Below are 20,329 nucleotides of genomic sequence, written 5' to 3'. Positions count from 1 at the left end.
CGGTAGCCAGGTGAAACGACGGAAACATGGAATACACAATTGAAAACAAACAATGGTCAAAACAGTTACCTCGCTAAGATGCACAAGGAATACAACTTGTACTTCAATGCAAACAATAACAATGAAATCGCGCAATGACACAAGGAATATAATCAACGTAAACTCACTTAAAGGGAAACACAACAAAGGCTCACCCATCCCCTTTCCTTAGGGAACATACAGGTAAAAGCATACAGTGATCAGAAAGGACATCCTCACCGCCAAAAATATTATAAATAGAAGCAGAGTCTTCGATAAAGGTTGAGGGAATTTATTAAATTCAAGACAGCACAAACAAAACCCAATCTCCTCAGCCAGGGGCACCGCCTCACACCAGCTGTCGCACTGTGGAATACTGGGCTCTAGACATGGAACCACAAGCCTGTCACATGCCAAGAGCCCAGTAACCAAGACACCACGAGCCAGGCAGGCAGAGCAAAGCCGCCCACAGGCTGGAGATAAAACATAACGCATTATACCTCTGACCCAACATGACCCAACAAGAATCTCAGGCAACACACATCACACTGTAACTGAATACACAAACCTTCAACACAGCACTCAGGCAGTGCAACTCAACACTGGGGTTGGGTGCACCCCAGTACTGAGGTGCACCCAGCCACACAACACAGTACTAGAGTACTCACCCTATACACCGTACTACACCGTAGACAACCTTACAACTTAGCACTGGGGTACTCACCTTCCTAACACAGTACTAGGGCAATCAACCTTACACATCGCACTAGGGTACAACTAACCCTACATCTCCGCACTAGGGTACAAACAACCCTAAAACTTTGCTGTAGGGTGCACATACAACCCTAGATTTTATCACGAAGGTACTACTCCCAATCCTACAAATCTACATTAGGGTACACCCAACCCTACAACTCGGCACTAGGGTACAACCAACAACTCTGCCCAATGGTACCAACAACCCTACGACTTAGTATTAGTGTATATACAACCCTCCAACTCGGCACTAGGGTACACCCAACACTATAACTCAAAACCAAGGCGTTGCTTTTTCTTTACATTCAGGTTCCTTAGTTCAAGTTTCTTCGGCAGGTTCATACACAGTTTATATTCCACAGCTCGTGGGTGCCTTCCTCAAATCGTCACCAGTGTTGTAATGGGTAAAAGAAGTCCATGTAGTCGTAGAGTAGGCTTGTAGAAGATACATTTATTATACTCGGTCACAAGTTAAGTTCCAATTAACTACATACGTAAGTAGATGATAGCAGATAGCCCCACCAGGAGCAGCCTCCCTGCTGCTCAGCCTGCACACTCCAACTGAAACTCAGCACATCATCTGGCACCCGTGCATTCTGTGATATCACCATCACCAAGCACTCAACCACTAGCCAGTAGGAAAGGTGAGTAAGGAAAATGTATGGCAACATGTCACAAATGGAAGATACAGGGTCCAGCTGTATAGTTAAGTAATCCCTTGTTGTAACTTGGTTCCAGGATAGGAGAGTAGAAGAAGATAGATGATACAAGCGCAGCCTCATCAGGAGCAGGCTCCTGCTGCTCAGCCTGGTTTCACCAACTGACATTTCAGACACACACAAGCAATCAGGCATTCTATGATGCTATCGTACATTCTAGCTGAGCGGTGTAGTGGGAAGAGCTAAGAAGTAGTTTACTACACAACACTTAAATAACAACAAGGTGCTGTCTGAACAGTTAGTCACAACTTGGGCTACTGCCTCTGGTAAGCTGGGAAAGCTACAGTACGGACAGTTACATGTGATGATTGATTCCTATGGAATGCTGACTGGTGTATGGTGAGGCTGATCACATCAGGCCAAAGCCAAGGCAAGACTAGCAGTGCAAACCTATTGACTCATTACTATCAGCAGGTATGAGCTCCTTAAATTTCACTTGGCTAACATGCTACAGGCAAGCTAAAGTGTTACCAAATAGAAACCTATATGTATAGTTAAACATATCTATATTACCACGCAAAAACTGACACCAAGACAGAGAGCCCTAAGCGGCCCACGGTTGAACCTAAAGTGAAAAACACACGAGCCACTGGCATTTGTAGTAACGGAATACAAAATATTATAGCCATACAACTTCGTTAGATAGATGAAAATACTGCACTTTAATTTATTACACTAATTTCTTTCTTCCTTTTTTTAAAGGGCAATTTTCTTGATACATTGTGAGGATACAAATGTGTATCTTGCTGCTGATTAAACATCTTTGCTTGAGAAGAGGTCTACTGGCTTATAGCAAGGTTTGTGCTATGTAAATACCTATGATAATACTGTTGACATTTATACATGCAATGTCCAGTCAACAAAAAAAGCAAACAAGCATTGGCAAAACATCACTGGCCTTAGCAAGCTTGTCATTTTTATGCATACAAAGGCAACATGTAAAAATAACTTGGTAAAAATATCTGAAGGAGTGCCCAAGCAGATCAGGCACAACATCCCTGGCACTGAAGTGCACTCCTTTTTAGGACACCATGCACATTTTAACAGACAAAATGCAGCTATTCACTGTGCAAGACAACCAATGAGTGAAGTGGGATAATCCTCTGCCCTATGCTGTAGGCTCTGGTAGGCAGAAGCAAAATATGCATGACACCTTAACAAACTAGAGGATGAAAGAGAGCTGACCGAAAGCCCTTCTATGTATTTACAAATATGAGGCAGGAGAAACAAATACAATTGACTCTAAACCAGACCTAATAAGGCTCTAGATTGGAAGTGTATAAATCGAGCTCCACCCCACCACAAAAATAACTTCGCTACGATAAAACACTCACAAAAAGGAACTACATTTCGCACCGTCCTGTTTGTCAACCGCACAGCACCTATTGCTGTTTAATGGTTTTACTTCTAATTTCCTCATTCTTCACGCTGTGGGATTTAACAGCTGCAAGAATGCAAAAGTGCCTCTCAGCCACTGATTATGATGGGCATAGTTACACTTTTAAAAGCAGAGACTTTTAAGGAAATGATTCACAAATCTTTGAGTACTTCTGATGAGTCAGCCCAGTGCGCTCTGTAAAACAGCGCAGCAGTTATTGTAAATGTAATAACAACTCTGAGTGCAGCATTAAAACAATATTTATTTAAGAAAAACACTGTCAATATATGCCTACCTCACGAAGGCTCACTATTACTTCTGTGAAGCAAAACGAAAACTCCACCCATAGTTGTTCCTTCCCATCTGAGCAAACGAACGAACCACTCACATTATTTTGCCTTTCGAGGGGCTTATGGTACATTTGTTCTCTGGCTGGTTAACCACTGTCCCGCAGAAATGGTGACGAAAACTCCACCCATAGTTGTTCCTTCCCATCTGAGCAAACGAACGAACCACTCACATTGTATTGTCCTTCGAGGGGCTTATGGTACATTTGTTCTCTGGCTGGTTAACCACTGTCCCGCAGAAATGGTGATAAAAACGTTTTAGTGTTGAAAGAGTAAGAACAATTGTTACTTACCTGTAAACAGGTGGTTCTCTAGTATTGGTATCTTTCATATATTCACATGCTTGAATATTCCCCGTCATCAAAGTGGGAGTCCCACGGTAAATAAAATAGCAATAAAAAGAATCCCAATAAATATGTATATAAAAACATATCACATAATTTGCAATACCAGAAATACTTATAAGTACGTGGTTAGCATAACCACATAGAAATACATGGAGAAAAGAAAAAACCTGTATAACATATCCAGGTCATTAGGTTAGTCTAAACTACTGCCAATCAGGCGCAAGTACCCCTCCGGAACCTTCTCCTCAGAGGCTCAGGTCCTCAGATTTTCGTAGCACAGGGGTGACAAAAGAGTCTGGGAGGAGAAGAGAGCCTCTGAGGGGAGGCGGGTGGGTCGCATGTGAATCTATGAAAGACACCAATACTGGAGAACCACCTGTTTACAGGTAAGTAACAATTGTTCTTCTCCAGTATTAGGGTGTCTTTCATAGATTCACATGCTTGAATAGAATAGTGAGCAGTAACATCTGGCTGTAAGAGCAAATCAGCAATGCAATGGTATGAAAAATGCAAAGATAGCATAACATATCCAGATAGCGATGTTAAAAGATAATAATAATAACAATATCATCACATAAACCATATTGGTTGAGGGAAGAAAGCAGAGGCTCACCTTACTTAAAAAGATTGCGAAGCACCGCTTGGCCCACTGCCGTATCGGCTTCGTTGATCGTTTCAAGGCAGTAATGACTTGTGAAAGTGTGCCTGCTGGACCACGTAGTTGCTCGGCATATTTGGTGAATCGGCCCACCAGCAAACAGGGCAGTAGAGGATGACATCACCCTGGTGAATGAGCTCTCACTGATGATTGAAGAGGCTTGCCAGCTTTTTGATGACAGAAGGAAATTGCTGAAAAATACAACGAGCAATAGTTTGCTTGGTAACAGCACGCCCCTTGCGCATGCGTCCGTAAGCAACGAACAGCTGATCAGATTGGCGAAAGGGTGCTGTTCTGTCGATGTAAAATTTCAAGCATCGTTTAACGTCCAGTGAATGCAAACGTTGCTCCGCTGGAGACTGAGGATTAGGAAAGAAAGTCTTTAAGAAAACAGGTTCATTGAGGTGAAAGTCCCTGGGCACCTTAGGCATGAAAGCCGGGTTGGTGCGAAGCACAACACAGTCCGATTTAAATTGGATGAAAGGAGGTTTAATGGTACAGGCGTGAATATCACTGACGCAACGTGAAGATGTTAAAGCAAGAAGAAGAGCCATCTAAGTCAAAAACTTTAAATCCGCTTTGTGGATAGGCTCGAATGGCGCCTTCATCAATTGCGCCAAAACAATAGTGAGGTGTCAGGTAGGAGGAGGATGCCGAATGGGTGGGAACTTCCTGAACAGTCCCTTTAAAATTGATGAATGATTCTGGAGGAACAGAGAGAGGAGGAGCCATCCTTTCGGAAGCGAGAGATTACCGCAAAGAAAACCTTCAAAGTGGAGTGGGAAAGTCCTGATTGTGCCAGTTGTAGAAAGAACGGCAGTAACTGAGCCGGAGTGGCATGAACGGGATGGATGTTGGTAGCTGCGCACCAGTGACAGAATCTTTTCCACTTTAGCTTGTAGGTATTTATTGTGGACGGAGCCCTGGCATTGGCAAGAACGTCCCTGCATTCTGACGAAATATTCAAATGGGCAAATTCAAGGTGCCAGGTTCCAGGCCGCTAATTTGAGAGAGGAGGGGTCCGGATGACAGATCTGACCCTCGTCGATCGTGAGGAGATCCGCTCGAGGATGAAGGAGAATGGGTTTGCACTGTGAGAGAAGGAGCAGTTCCAAGAACCACGCTTGGCGAAGCCATCTTGGAGCGATCAGGAGAATGTGGCACGGCTGTCTCCGCATCTTCCATAACACTCGAGGAAATAGTGGAATCGGCGGAAAAGCGTAGGCGAATAGCTCGCACCAGTCCATCAAAAGGGCATTCCCGGACGATTCTGGATGGGGAAGCCAGCTTGCAAAGGACGGGCATTTCCGGTTCACAGGGCTCGCAAAGAGATCCATGTGCGGATGTCCCCAACGCCGAAAGATGAAGTCCAGAGTCGGCTGATGCAGCTCCCACTCATGAGTCGAGGATGCGGACCTGCTGAGGGAATCCGCCAGGACGTTGGAGACGCCTGGTACGTGAACTGCTGTCATGGTAATGTGGTGCCGAAGTGCCCAATCCCAATTACTCTGTACCAGACGAGACAGGAGAGGAGATTTGGTGCCGCCCTGCTTGTTCACATAGTGCATACTGGTTGTATTGTCTGTTTGGATGAGCACCGATTCTCCTTGAATCAGAAGATGGAATGATTTTGAGCGCCAGGAAGATGGCCATTAACTCCAGCCTGTTGATGTGCCAGGAGCGTTGAGACAGAGTCCACTTGCCCTTTATGGACAGCCCTAGAAGGTGTGCGCCCCATCCTTCCAAGAAGGCGTCCATCGTCAGAATGAGGTCCGGAGAGGTGGTGAGGAAAGAAGTCCCGGCGGCAACGTTGGGCGGCTGCGCCCACCACTGGAGAGCCGACCTCATCTGGGCAATCACTAGGACCAGATCGTTGAATGAGCCAGTGATCTGACGCCACTGTTTGTCTAATTCTTCTTGAATGGGGCGACTCTTGAGCCTGCAATTTGGGATCAGAGAGATGCAGGAGGACGCCATCCCCAGAAATGACTTCAATTGACTAACTGAAACAGACTCTTTTGAAGAGATAAGAGCCACCAAGTGTAGAATCCGTAGCTGACGCTCGTGCGATACGAATGCCTTGGCTAGTGACGTATCCAGAGTGGCGCCTAGAAACGTTCTACAAGGAGCTGGGTCGACCTGAGACTTCTCGGTGTTCATGGAAAGACCGAGGGAGCGAAATAAGGTCTGACTGAGTCGAGTGTCCTGGAACAGCTGATTACGATATTGCGACTTGATTAGACAATCGTTCAAGTATGGAAACATTTGCACTCCTTGTAGACAGAGGTAAGCCACCAAGACCTTTGTGAAGACGCGAGGAGCGGAGCGCAGGCCAAAAGTCCCTCCGCCCTACCTGGAAGCACAAGTACTTCCGGCGCCTTGGAAGAATTGGCAAGTGAAAATAAGCGTCCTGGAGGTCGATGGTAGTCATGAAGTCGTCCTTGGAGAGAAGACGTAGGATCTCCACAAGCATGAGCATGCGGAAGGATTGGCACTTAAGATATTTGTTCAGTGCCCGTAAATCGAGGATTGGACGCCAGTCGCCTGTCTTTTTGAGGATGAGGAGAAATCGGGAATAGAATCCTATCCCTTTCTGAGACTTGGGAACCACTTCGATGGCACCTTTTTGGATCATGATGCAAATCTGTTGGAAAAGTTCTTTGAGGTGCGCTGGAGGCGGACCAGTCGGAGGAGTGTGAGGAGGAATCTTGACGAACTCCAGGGCATGGCCCCTTGATACAATGTCTGTCCAGCACCCAATGGTCGGAGGTGATTGAGGACCATTGAGAAAAGAACAGGGAGATTCGACCACCAACTTTCAGCGGGGAAGGCAAGTCATTGTCTCTTGGAAGCGGAGCCTCTATAGGAAGACTTTCCTCGGTACGATCTGGAAGACCGCTGGCAAGAGGACTGTTGCAACTGTGAGGTCTACCGCTGATTTCCTTGACCATAGGAACGATACTGATTGGATCCGCCGCGAAAAGAGGAAGAGGTGGTGCCGCGTCCGCGCGCACCACGAAAAGGCTGTTTGTGGAACTGTAAAGTGGCTAAGGAACGAGCTGTTTCTGTATCCTTTTTTATCATCTGCAATGCTTCATCGACGTGCTGACCGAAGAGCGACTCACCGTCATACGGCATGTCTAGGATTTATGCCTGAACCTCCTGGCGAAAAGAGGTAAAACTAAGCTAGCCCTGATGCCGCAGAACAGCTGCCCCTGTGAGCTGACAGAAGCCAGTGCAGGCGATATCCACTGAGCAGTCCATGATCTCTTCTGACGCTCTCTCCCCCTCTTGAAGAATTTTTAGAGCCTCTGCTCTGGAGAACTCAGGAATAAGAGCAACAAAGGCAGACATGTCAGACCGCATCTGGCGGTCGTAGCGTCCTAGTATGGCCAGAGAATTTGCAGCCCTTACAGTAGTGGAAGATATAGTAGAAAATTTTCGCCCAATGGCATCAAGGCGATGACCTTTGCGATCAGGAGGAGAGGTAATTGGAGAAGCGGGGTTTCTGGAACGACGCTGGGCAGCCTGTGTGACCACGGAATCTGGTTTAGGCTGCGCAATCAGGCAAGCTGGAGAACCATGGGGCGTCTTGTACTTCTTCTCCAAACGAGGTAAGTGAACCGGAAGGGAATTCGGCGTTTGCCTCCTCAGAACTAGAGTCCTGTTCAGAACCTGTGGCAAATATGGGTGATGGAGGCTGTGTGTCACTTGGAATATTGAGCTGGTCCAAAGGCACCTGGCGACGTTGATGCAGAGGGTCAACAATGGAAGAACCAGAACCAAAGGCAGAGATGCAAAGGACGATGGCACCACCGGCGACGAGGTCGTCGTCGAAGTCGTCGATGACGACAGTACAGACGTCGACAGAGCCGCCGTCGACTGAGCCATCGTCGACGGAGCCGCCGTTGATGAAGCAGTCGTCGACGGAGCACTCGTCGACGGAGCCACCGACGACGAGGAGGCACTCTTCACAACCTTCGTCGACGAAGATCCTGACGACAATAGACTCTTCTTCGACGTCGAGGCGATAGGAATCGTCGACGAGGCAGTTTTAAAACTGAGGCATACCTTCGTCGATGCAGACTACGTCGACGCAGCCACCGTCGACGAGCTAGAAGCAGAAGTCGTCGTCACAGTTGTCGTCGACGAGCCGGAGACGGCAGATCTCGTCGTCGGGACGATCGTCGACGATTTTGCACATTTTTTGACAGAAACATGCTTTGAAGAAGCGGAAGACGCCTGAGAGTCAGATATAGGGGGCGTAGGCGTGGTAGGAGGAGGTAAAGACACCGCAGGAGCCTTCATGAGAGAAAGTTTCTTTTTCTTCAAGAAGGGGGAAGGCAGATCCTGCACACTGCTGCGCTTAGAAGCGATTTTAGAAGTACCTGACACCAGGCTTTCTGAGTCAGAAAGGGCTGAGTCCTTGTCTTTCAATCTTTGCAACCAAAGAAGGAGACAACCCTCCCTATCTTTAAGGGTTTTTGTGGAAAAAGTCCTGCAGATTTTACATTTGCCTACCTCATGGTCAGGATGGAGGCAGTAAATAAACACTTCTTGTGGGGGTCCTCAGAGTAGAGCCGTGACTTCCCACAAAAAGAACAAGGTCTAAACAAAGACTTTTTACTTGAAGACATAGTTGAAACACTGGAAACACTGGAAAACCAGAAGAAAGTAGAAAACTGACCAGAGCTCAGGGAGACTCCCTTCACACGACGTGCGGTAGAAAATCTGAGGGCCTGAGCCTCTGAGGAGAAGGTTCTGGAGGGGTGCTTGTGCCTGATTGGCCGTAGTTTGAACTAACATAATGACATGGATATGTTATACAGGTTTTTTCTTTTCTTCATGTATTTCTATGTGGTTATGCTAACCAGGTACTTCTAAGTATTTCTGGTATTGCAAATTATGTGATATGTTTTGATATACATACTTTATTGGGATTATTTTTATTGCTATTTTATTTACAGTGGGACTCCCACTTCGACGACTGGGAATAATCAAGCATGTGAATCTATGAAAGACACCCTAATACTGGAGAACAGCGTGTAAGGTTTCCTTGAAGCACCTCTGGGCAAATTAAAACTCGCATTCAACTCACAATTATATAAGAACTCGAATAATCCAGAATATATTGTGGATGCCTCAGGGTGGATTCAATTCGCCATTTCTGCAGGTCGAGTAAACACGACAAGTAACAAACGAGTAAACCACATTTGCATTGCAACGCGGTATAAACTGGCTGGATGAAAACCCGCGCCACCCAGCACTTGTACAAAGAAAAGACTTGCCCACTGTTGATAAAGCAAAGCGGCTGTGGCCCGTTTTAGTATGGATTGGATTAGGTAATGGAATACTCATTCGAAACTACCTACACCGCACCCAACAATGAACAGGGCCCTTCGTTTTAACAGATGAAAAACTGAAATCCTAATTCTAAGGGTACCAGACAATGCCTCTTCTCTGTTTTTTGCCCCACTCCCCAGTCTCAGCACTGCCCCCAATGCCTCTCAGAATTCTCAAATTGGATTTGCTCCTAAAATCAACACCTTCTTAAGGGTGATGTCATTACAACTCTGAGCTCCAGAACAATCTTCCTTCCATGCACACGGTTTCGAAGTTGCCCGGCAAGATGCATTGTCTTGAACCATACTTCAGTGTAGTGTATATAAGCCTTCCAAAAACTCTTCTGGACAGGCTATAAAGACTTCAAAATCAAGCCACTACAGTGTACCTGAACCTGAAGAGGCGTGACCAAGTCTAACAGGCACTGAAAGAACTCCACTGGCTCTCAAGGTGCTTGGTATTACTGGAATGAACACCTGCCACTAAATCCTCAACTCTACATCCCATTAGGAACCTCCAAAATAGCATCATTTTCTCTCAACGACCCTTCAATCCATAGAAACATGGTGGACAGTCCTTAGGTAAAACCCTGATCCCTCACTTCAGAGCAGAAGCTAACTACTTCCAATTCAGGAAAGCTTACGATTCAGAAATTCGTTTTAGTGAAGCATGCCCCCTTGGCCTGTAATAGAAGGATATAGGGCACTCATCACATCCAAGTGAATGCTAACAACGGCACTATTTGTTTTCTCCTTTCTCAAGCTTTGATTAATCCAGTGCTTTACAAACTTCCCAAGTAAACAAACACTCACTTAGTCGAATGGGAACATATGTTTCTTTCCTTTTGTGTTTAGACTCATGAGTAACAGAATTCACAAGCTCGCATAAACAAGCCCACAGCATCATTCACCTGTACAAGCTTATTTTATGTCACTCTAACAACTTCCGCAGCCTGCATCCAACTGATTTTGTCTTTACCATAACTGCTGGGACACAGTTTGGGGACTTTGCTACCCTTTCCTTGACAGATTACTTCTTTTAGCTGAAGGCCACTTGTACTCCAGGCTTACATCAGAAGATCTCTGGGTCTAGTGGTTTCCTTATCGACAATGATGATATTCGGCATTACTTTCTTTCCAGTGATTCTTTCATAGTCTCCTTCCTATGCTGAAACGTGGAGAAGGGAACAATCGTCAGAAAAATAGCTAAAAAACAGCAAAAATGCAGTATGAAGCGCTACACAAAAAAACATAACAGTGCTTTGAAGTTTGACCCCTTTGGTCTTATGCTTTTGATTCTAACTCTAGATCATTTTGGAATCCATGACTTTGGTTGCTTCCTCTCGGGTAGTGCACTCGCCGATTATAGACGTTATCCCAAAACACCAGCACAGTTAACACTGAATCATTAGAAGAAGCGAAAACAAAGAAATGATAAGTGAGAAGGTTCTCTCTTATGGCACACAGGTATGAAATCTCTGCAGTAGTTCGAATGGAATGAGGATTGAGTGGACGGACGTTCCCTTGGTCCTTCTTTTGGGAGACTGCTCATGCTGGCACCATGGAAGCCAAGGGTCATTCTTGAACTAAGAATTGGTTTCCATCTAGGATGGCATGGCCAGCAGTATTAAAAAATGGTGGCATTCTTTTGACCTCAGCCCAGGTATACACTAGATTGACCCTCTAAAACACCTGTAGGAGTGCGGACCCATAACTAGCCCAGAAGAGATCTGAGGAGGCAGATAAGACTTAATTCAGGTGAAGTTTTCAAGAGTACAGAGAAGGAGGGCAAATGCTAGGGGCACTCCTCACAACACCGTAGTACAGTGGCCGTTACAGCACAGGTGAGTTTCTTTCTGTGCTTCATATTCTGCATCTCCACACTCCCTCAGTACCTCATGAGAAAAGTAGGGTTAGACAGCTTTGGGAGACAGAATAGCACACTCCTAAAAAATGCTAGCTTATGCACGTGACCAGGCACAAGCTCTGCATCAGGGTCAGGCCATCCATTTCTCAGAATGGAAAGGCTGGGTGCTAATACCTTTTGTATTCAGTGAGAGAGGCGAGAGTCCTTTACTTTCTGCTCCTCCTTAACGTTTAATTCTTGATGACCGCAGTATTGCCATTACAAATCTCCTTACTGCTGTTCCTATTTGATACAAGACTCCTTTGTTTTGATTGTGAAAGGAACTTCTTACCATGTGATAGCAGCACCCTTTATCTGTGAAGTTTGGATACACTGCATTATTTTTAACATAGCCAAGGATTCCTAGATCCTGTGAAAGAACTTTAAATCTATACCTGCCCAGGAAGGTGCAAGGGCTAAATGAGAAGCTTTAGTACTGTGGCAAGAATGAGGACTGAAGCTTCCTCACATATATGACTTGGAAAACCAGCAGAGTTTTGCAACTGTACTATGAAAAATGTGCTTTTAAGCGGGATAACAGAACATGACTGCAATGCTTAAAACCTTAAATATAGAAATATTTGAAAATAAATGCATTATGCAATTATGTATCATCTGTGCTTACCCAAAGCCCTCTGGGCATTCTGAATCCATCTCTTAAAATAGATTATTTAGTTTCACAAACTCGATTTACTGTGCTGAAAATAAGTAATACGTTCTTCTTGTTCCAGGAGTACCACAAATGATCCCCCTGGAGCAGGGGCAGTATTTGGTATTTTTTTTCCAAGATGCCCTTCCTCCAATCGCACTTGACTTGCTTGGCTCGCCTGCAGTGTTTCGCATTGATACTGTTCATTGTGACATAAGGAAAAACACTTTTTTCGTCAGAGTGCCTTGGAGGGAGAGCTCTCAAGGACTTCTACGATGTTTTTGCATGCACACAATATTTTATATAAGTGTTACACACTAATAAGATATGTTGGATAGTCATGACCAAACTATTTTATGTGAGGTTGGGAACTATAAGAGAATGTTTAAAGGAATTAATTTTGGGCTAATGGCTATGGCCAAAGATTATCCATTTTCAGCTATTTGTAATTAATTTCACTCAATCCTGTATTATATTTAAGCCTGGCTCGACATCACAGCTGGGTAAGACCTATTACCAAGTGTTTAAAATGTACATAGAATGGACTATGTCTCCCCCAACAAGAGCATTTCTCACACCACACTCTAATAGTAGCTACGTGTATAATTTTGCTTTTTCTGGAGTGCTTTCATTGCCAAGCAAGAGAGAATATTTAGCATTCCAAAAGTACAATGGATCATTACATATATTCTTTAGGACATACATGCAGAGTGTGCAGAAAGTCGTTTGTTTCTTAGCTTTTTTTCACTGCAGCAGGTAATTTTAGTAGTGTTTTAGCCCAAACTCAAAAAGCAAGTCAGGCCCAATGGCCTCTAAAATGCTGGTTTATTTGATAGCCATTCTCCAAATCATCAGTAGGTAACCCACTGCTAATTACACATTAAGCACTTTTTTGTTTTGAGTACAGTAAATGTAACTTTCAAATCTTCTTTGGTCTTACTGTTCCCTAGTCTAACGCCTTTAAGGGCTGAAAGCAAAAAAGGCAATAGCCTTAGTGGGAATTGCAAGGTTGCCCCTGTGCTCTAAGATATGGAAAACTGCTCTGACTTGGTCATACGTTTAACTGGTCACCTTAAAAGTCAGTAGTCCTGATGCATGGCTATTTTAGAACCACTGGAAATGAGCACTTACAAAAAGGCCTAGTTTATTTTATTGGGCTGTTTCCTCGACAATGCCATGATTGAAAATCGATATCACTTGCAGAAGTGAAATTGTACAAAACTATAATTTTGTCAAGTTATGAAAAAAAAATCATAACAATAAAATTTCAAAAACTTAACTCTTCAAAGTAATAATAAAGCCAATTAATGTAATATTTGTCAGCGGGTTTATTGTGTTCCTTTAGGATTTACTTTTCCAGCTGCTTTTAATATCCCCTTTGGCTGGTGTTTTTGACGCTCTTAATAGTATACATATTTTTTTTTACTTTGAGTGATTTTCACACACCAAGTATGGACACAGCTAATCCTGTGAACAACTTATTGACTCCTGAGATTTCCCATGCTTTACAAGCTAGGACAGATGGCTTTGCTAATGCATTATTGTATCGCTGACCAATTAGGGCATTATCCATCTCTCTGCGGTGTGGTCTCATCTGCACTGGGATTGAGGTGTGCCCGTTTTACCTATATATATATATATATATATATATATATATATATATATATATATATATATATATATATATATATATATATATATATATATATATATATATATACATATACATATATATATACATATACATATATATATATATATATATATATATACACACACACACATACACACATATACACACACACATATACACACACACATATATATTTCTTAATATAAGTAAAATTTAAAAACTACAACTGGCACAAAACAAAATGTAATTCCTCTCGGCCAGTCAGGGGGTCTGCGATTTTTCCAAGTAACACTCTGACAACAAAATTGGGAAAAAATTCTCAGTCAATCAGGGAATTCATTATTTAGTGCTGCAAAGGCAGCACTAAAAGTAACTATTTAAAACTTGGGTTAGTCAGTTTTACGCTGTAAGGTATTAGAAACAACTAAAGAGATTAATGGGCTCAACCAACTTATTACTAACTATATAGATTCTTCTGTTGACTCTCTAATGATGAACTCCGAGACAGTAAACTAGCCTCATCTACTGTATCATTCTTTCATTTTAAAGGAAATGTTCAATATTTCAGCTTTTGCCCCTTGGGACCTTTCTTAGGCTAACTCCAAAAGTTTCATAATCTATGTATTTACGGTCTAGGAAAAAAGGTAGACTAAATCCCACCATAAATACTGTCAACCAAACGATTGAGCCCTTCAGAGGCACTTCCAAAATAAATACGATACATATTATTAAGGAGTCTCCCTGAGTCAAAGCAGCAGTATCTACAGATTGTTGATTTTCAGCCTTACTAAATATCTAAGTTTCTTTGGAAAAAAACAGTTTTTACCTTACATTTCCTTTTGTTTAAACAACATCAATTAGAATGTAATTTGCATTTCAAGTGAGAATGGAAGATACTTGATGTTCATGTGGATATTTTTTTCTCTCCAAAATTAGGTTTCATCAGAATCTTAGTGAGATCACACACAAAAACTCACACCCGAGAAATCTTCATTTCTGCTTTACAATGCCAATATTCAACTTTAATGCGGTCTCCTCTATAAACACTAGTTAAGGAGAACGCCAGTAAGAACAGCAGAAGAGAAGCAGAAACTGAGTCAGCAAACAGAGAAGCAATCCCTCCAAACCCTCTTTAATACAGGTCTCTTAAAAGGACTCAAACCAATTCACCTGCAAAATGATCTGTGCCATGTAGGTCCGATAAAGTGGATAATTGGAGGGTATTTTGAAAAGTTATTCCTAGTCACACAAACAGACTGACAAATAATGACAGAAAAAATATTCTCAAACTTTTTTTTCTACAGAAAACACTTTATTGAAACTACATTTAGAATCATAATAGTAGTAAAAACTTAAAATTTTATTATACTTAATAGAGTTGCAACTTTTGCTACATAATCCATTCTCTTAAACATAATCTGTAGATTTTTTAACAAAATTGTTCCTAATTCAAACAGTTCAAAAGTTACTGAAAACATAGCAGCACACATTGCAGTGCAGTGGAAGGCCCTTTGCAAAGGTTGACAGGTCAACCTTCTGTTGTTTACTGCTATATTTAGGTGTTAAACTGGTTCTAATAAGGTGCAACCAATGCCCAGGCAATGTTAACAAGTGTAACAAGCATTGGCATAGCCAAAAGGCCTCGCATTTGGGACCTTATAAGTGTTTAGCCATGCAACAGTTGGTGTTATTGCACCAAGGATATTCTGCTGCATAACTAAATACTTATAGGGTCTAAAAAGCGAGCCCTTTTGGCTATACCAATGCTTGTTTTTTTAATGCTGTTTTGTTTAAGTTGCCAGATCTACAATAGCTGGACATGGTTTTTGTTAACAGTTCTTTGCATCAAATGAACTTGTTTTCATTGCTCTGAATGTGGTTTCCATTCTGGTTGTAGGAAGCAGTCATTCCCAGGGGTGTGGGAGCTGCCCATGCGCCGAACTTTCAAATGAGAAAAAGCCTGGTGCAGGCGCAATTTACAATTGTGGAGCGAGTGAGCCCCAGGCAGCATAACTCACTCACACAGGAGTTCATGCACTGTACCTGCATACTCAGCATGGTTTAAGGAAACTCAACCCAATCCCTCCCAGGCATCGAACACATTTTTACAGAGAAACTCTGAGAAGAGCCTGCCTGCTGCACTGAGAGCTGGAGGTGTGTGTGCCTGGTGGAAGCGTGCACAAACGGCTTGTGGTGTGTGTGCCTGGTGGAAACGTGCATTAACGGCTGGTGGTGTGTGTGCCTGGTGGAAAAGCATGCATTGACGGCTGGTGATGTGCGAGCGCCTGGTGGGAAAGCGTGCACTGCCGGCTTGTGGTGTGTGTGCCTGGTGGAAAAGCGTGCACAGACGGCTGGTGGTGTGTGCCCCTGGTGGAAAAGCGTGCACTGACTGCTGGTGGTGTGTGTGCCTGGTGGAAAAGCGTGCACTGACGGCGGTGGTGTGTGTGCCTGGTGGAAAAGCCTGCACTGACGGCTGGTGGTGTGTGTGCCTGGTGGAAAAGCACACACTGACAGCTGGTGGTGTGTGTGCCTGGTGGTAAAGCGTACACTGACAGCTGATGGTCTGTGTGCCTGGTGGAATCATGCACTGACGGCTGGTGGTGTTTATGCCTGGTGGAAGTGTGCACTGACGACTGGTAGTTTGTGTGCCTGGTAAAAGCCTGCACTGACGACTGATGGTGTGTGTGCCTGATGGAAGCAGGAGCATTCCCAGCAATAGAAGACACAAATGAAATGGATGAAGAGGGAGAAGGGAGGGGGGAGTGCAAGCAGAGGAGCATTCACAGTGATAGAAGACACAAATGAAACTGACGAAGCGGGAGGGGGAGAAAGGAGGGGGGAGTGCGAGCAGAGGAGTCTGATTACATCAATGAAAAGCATTGGCATGGCCAATAGGTCTCGCCTTTGGGACCTTATAAGTGTTTAGTTATCCAGCACAATATCCTTGGTGCAACGCCACCACCTATTGCATGGCTAAACACTTATAAGGTCCCAAACGCGAGACCCAGTGGCTATGCCAATGCTTGTTTTATATACACTTGTCATGAATGACTCATGAATTTGTCATATATTTGTAATTCATTGTTTGGAAATAAAAATATTCCAATTAATTTAAAGTACACCGAAGGTAAGACATGAGGCTGAAAAGAGTGAAATGTGATAAGGTACCCAATGAGTTTCCTCGCTGATACAGATTTAAGAAAAGCAGTATTACCAGTCTACCTAGGAAGATAGAACTTGGAGAAAGGCTATACGAGTCTGCATAGAATCCAGACCATAGCATGCCGTTTTATGTCTCACGATGCTCTCAGTAAAATCTATTTTATGTGTATGTTTCTGCTCCTGCCCTCAGGGCGTCTGCTTGTTTATGAAAGAGTTTTGCAAGGATCTGAGCTATTCACACACATATAAATATATTTATTTGTGTTAATGCCATGGGATTCTATTTTGAAAAAAAGTCGATAAGATCCAGAGAAAGGAAACATTGTATATGTGCTATTATTTTAGAGCGCAAAACACACAAAATAAATACAAAACAAAAAGAGTGGAGATGCCGGGGATTGAACCCGGGGCCTCATACATGCAAAGCATGCGCTCTACCACTGAGCTACATCCCTATCTGTTTCATTCAGCTGACTTTTGTTTTCTAGTATGGCATTTCCTGGGCGGTGTCACAGTGACTTAATTGGAATTAACATGACATTTGAAATGGACGACTTATTGTGCACCAACTGTGTATGATTTGCACAAAAGGCATGCATTGCCAGACGGAGCCGCCTCCAAAGACTCCTTGCCACTTAAGCGCAAGTGCAGATGAAACAGAGGTGGGGGCATGTCTTTATCAACGAACATACCATAAATGCAAGCTATTAAGGGCTTCGGCAGATAAGAAAACTTCACTTTACCCAGCCCAATTGAGGAGGGCTCTGTGTGATATTTAGCAGCAAAAAGAGGCGGGGCTTCATGTTCAGGACACACCAGCAAAAGTGCTGCTATTAGAACGACTGCTGCAGCTCCTGACACTTCTGGTGTGCAGGATCACACGGACATCTCACAAGCAGCTGACTGCCCCCAGCTGCATATTACTGTTGTAACATGTGCAACAAGCCCGGCCTCAAACGTGGTGCACGCGCGAGGGCCAGCAGCGGCTAAAGTGAGAGGGCCACAGCAAAAGTGAGGGCACCGCATTTTAATGACCCGTGACGACGGAGGAGTAAAGGCAGATGGCAGCGCGTGCATGGGTGTGTACCCACATGCTGGTGGCCTTTGGCAGCACTTTCAAAAGCCAGCTACTAAATGTCTGAGACCTAAAATCACAGATGGCAGTTGAGCACGTGCACGAGCTTGTGAACTCAAGCTGGAGGCCAGCAAAAGCCTCTGGTGGTACTTTTAAAAGCCACTTACTAAATGTCTCGAAGAGACAGCATGTGCGGTCTCAGTTAAGACCTAAAAACGACAAAATAATGAAATAATGCTATCACAAAGCCGTGGTCAGAGACTTTCTGACCTACTTCTTTGGTTTCAATTCTAACCGCTGTATTACGAATACAGAGGTCAGATTTGAAACCGGACTGTCTTTCCGGCCAGCTTTCAACGGGCTCAAGGAGCCAGTCCGCCAGTCGGAACCGGCATGTAATCCCCAAGGACACCCTCTCTGCCATCTGGATTAGGATGTCGGTTTCCCACCGTCGGAAAGCAACTTTGGGGGCCCCTATGCACGGCCCCCTCGCAATATCGGCCTCCAGTTGGGTACCCGGGGGGCACATATGGTGCCCCCTGTCAATCCCTGCACTGAGTGGCAGGTACCGTGAGGCGCATGCCATGCAGTGAAGTGTTTAATAAAAACTCCATTTCCCTATGGGAGCTTGAGCTGCAGCCGGTTTCCGACATCAGCACAAGCTCCAATAGAGAAATGCACCTAATACTGCAGTCGGGGCATTGAAATGGGGCCCTTTGTAAACTACAGTTATACTTTGTTTTAGAATGCATATTTGGGACAAATATGTGTGTTTCAACATGAAGATTATAATGATTCCCTCGATATTCTTTAAATACAAATATAACAGCATTTTCTGCTTTTTTCAAAATGTTATTTGCCTCTTAGAAACCCAACATTTTACATTTAATAAATATCTAAGTTTTCTAAACAGTTTGATTACGTTTTTAAAAAAGGTGATCACACTTTTAATGCTTTCTCAATAGGTGTACAATGACGATCAAAAAAATCAGTGCCAATTTAGGTAGCTCACCCAAAACGTTCTCATTGAAAATTCTCCAAACCCTCAAGAATACCAATAAATATTGCTGAAAACTCTGTATTTATAGGTATGAATTTCTTACATCAACTAAAGCGATATCTAATTCTCTAGACTCTTACTGTTCCAAGGATGCAGCATTTTCACTGTGTTCCTGAATGCACTGGCAGGCGACAGCCTTAAATTAAGCAAAGGATTCTGGTGTCATTATGTATACACATCTTCATTGAGTATGTTGAACAATTAATGTATTGTGGTACTAAGTCAAGCTATACACTTCTTTAAAAGCAAAAAATGGGAGTTCAGATGTAGAACATTTGCTTATATCCAAAACACTTAATACTATCGAAATGTACTGAAGTTTGGGGAAATAAAATTGAGGATAGTGATCATTGCATACAATACCTATAAAATCATACAGAAACTGAGTGAGGGGCTATCTTAATTTTCACAAGTCGTCTGCCTTCAGATTTTTGGCTTGGGCATCCAGCGCCCTGGGAAACAGGTATTTTAATAGCAGATATTTTAGGTAATCCAACAAGGTGTGTGACTTGCTGGATTAATTTCCTAACGCATTGGCCATTCACACTACAGAATTACTTAACTACACAGTACTACCTTACGTCGAGTCGAATATTAACCCATAAAAATTATATTAAGCAGTTCAATAAGTGGTTCTATCGGGGGTGGCTTTGTTTTATACGACTGAAGATACAAAACAGACACAAACTCAACAAGCATCTTAAAGATGAATGAAAAGATTTAAAAAGTGGGAAAAATAAAACATGCTGCCTATTAAACTCTGCGGGCATATGCTTGTAATACAAAAATCAAATAAAACGTAGCAGCAGACAACTATTTTACAATGGTAGCTGTACATAGTGTATCATTCTTTCAATGTATGTTGGGCTTACTTTCTTTGCAATATTAGAACCATGGCCTCTGTATACCTTTTCCCACTGAATCAATCAGGCCTATACCTTTATCACTGGCCTGTCACAATAACAAACTCAGTCCTTCAGTATTTCACAAAAGCCTTCCTACAATTCATACAATTAAATTTGGCAAAACAATATACAACCCTTCCTAAAACAATATAACAAAGATTCTAACAGTACAAATCTTCTACCCAAAAAGTTTGTCGGGGAAACAACACCAATAAGCTTGCCTGTTAAGGTAATTGGTGAGATGCCATGTAACAAAATACCGGTCATAAGCTTTAACACAGTGTTACGACAATACCCCATTAAATTGTTAATTGTATTTATTTAGCACTTTCTACCCCTGATGAGGCGGTGTAGTGCTTTTCGGGGAAAAGCAT

The 20,329-nt window shown here is 43.3% G+C and overlaps 1 protein-coding gene and 1 non-coding gene across 2 annotated transcripts in view; both read right to left on the bottom strand.

Moving 5' to 3' along the window:
• The window catches only part of PRR12 (proline rich 12), a 514,104-nt gene that overhangs the window by 385,312 nt on the left and 108,463 nt on the right, over window positions 1–20,329 (bottom strand). The gene's annotated exons all lie outside the window — the stretch shown is intronic.
• TRNAA-UGC (transfer RNA alanine (anticodon UGC)) lies at window positions 17,299–17,370 on the bottom strand. The gene has a single exon. It is a non-coding gene; the product is annotated as a tRNA-Ala (tRNA).

The sequence above is a fragment of the Lissotriton vulgaris genome, chromosome 7 (assembly GCF_964263255.1).
Source record: "Lissotriton vulgaris chromosome 7, aLisVul1.2, whole genome shotgun sequence".
NCBI lineage: Eukaryota > Metazoa > Chordata > Amphibia > Caudata > Salamandridae > Lissotriton > Lissotriton vulgaris.
This window is presented reverse-complemented; position numbering and strand designations above follow the sequence as displayed.